Below are 1002 nucleotides of genomic sequence, written 5' to 3'. Positions count from 1 at the left end.
GTCAACGCACCAACATGGAAGGAGAACAAAGCTGACCCATCATCATTATGGTTCCTAGCCCTCACAAGAGGACAGTCAATCCCGACGAACAAGCCGATCCTGAGCTCCCTAGTGTAGGTCTCAATGAAGGGATCCACAATGACGACCGTGATCATGTCGATGCAATCGGCATCGATGATGTCAAATTTGAAGTAACGTGCATTTTTCTTTTGCCCAGGGGAGATGGAACGGTATGTACCATACCAATTCAAGATTTTTTCCTCTATGGAGAAAGGTTTACTACCCTCATCTATATCACTAATCATGAATAGCGGCAATGTTTCCTTGACTAACAGGCTTTTCCCTTTGTCCAGTAGCTTGTCGATGTCCAAGACATTGTGAGAAGCTGAAGACTGGCCAACTTCAGAAAATGAGGCTGCAGATATCCTTAATTCGTGAGCTGGGCAAGGAAGTTGTTGTTGAGACGAAGACGGTGCTTGTGCGCACTCCTCCCCTAGTGGAGAGTATCCTTTGCCTGCAAAAAAAATCATAGCACCATCTTATCGCAACTCAACACTCAAGAGTGCATTGTAGCGAAGAACATCGTAGACATGTCAAGCCTGTTCCACAAAGAATGATTGTGCACATTGTCCATACCTGCACTGCTAGCGGGATCAATAGCAGGGCTTCCTTGAAGCAAGGCACGCCTACACCTCTTCCCAGCTACGGTTTCCTCGAAGCCCGGATTTGGGGGCGACCCGGCAGAGCTCGACACCACCAGGTGCGATGAACGTTTGCTTGTTGGACATGGAGGAGACTCAACGAACCTACGCAGCTCTGCAGGAGGAAAAGAAAAGGAAGCATCCAATTAATCGTAGCATTGACTAGTTGAGCAAAGCAAAGAGGGCGTAGAAAACATCCTACAAGCAGCACACTTGTAAAAGCAAAGGAAGAACGAGGCACAAAAACGAAGCTCTTGAAAGGACGCAAACAAGCTTGCGCCAAATATGATTTCTTTTTGGA

The 1002-nt window shown here is 47.0% G+C and overlaps 1 pseudogene; it reads left to right on the top strand.

The window, feature by feature from the left end:
- Window positions 1–222: 222 nt before the first annotated feature.
- On the top strand, window positions 223–769 carry LOC147436241 (uncharacterized; annotated as a pseudogene).
- Window positions 770–1002: the final 233 nt, after the last annotated feature.

Source organism: Adiantum capillus-veneris, chromosome 18, assembly GCF_014529385.1.
Source record: "Adiantum capillus-veneris isolate H3 chromosome 18, ASM1452938v2, whole genome shotgun sequence".
NCBI classification, from domain to species: Eukaryota; Viridiplantae; Streptophyta; class Polypodiopsida; order Polypodiales; family Pteridaceae; genus Adiantum; species Adiantum capillus-veneris.
Note: the sequence above shows the minus strand (reverse complement) of the source record. Positions and strands in the feature narration are given on the sequence as shown.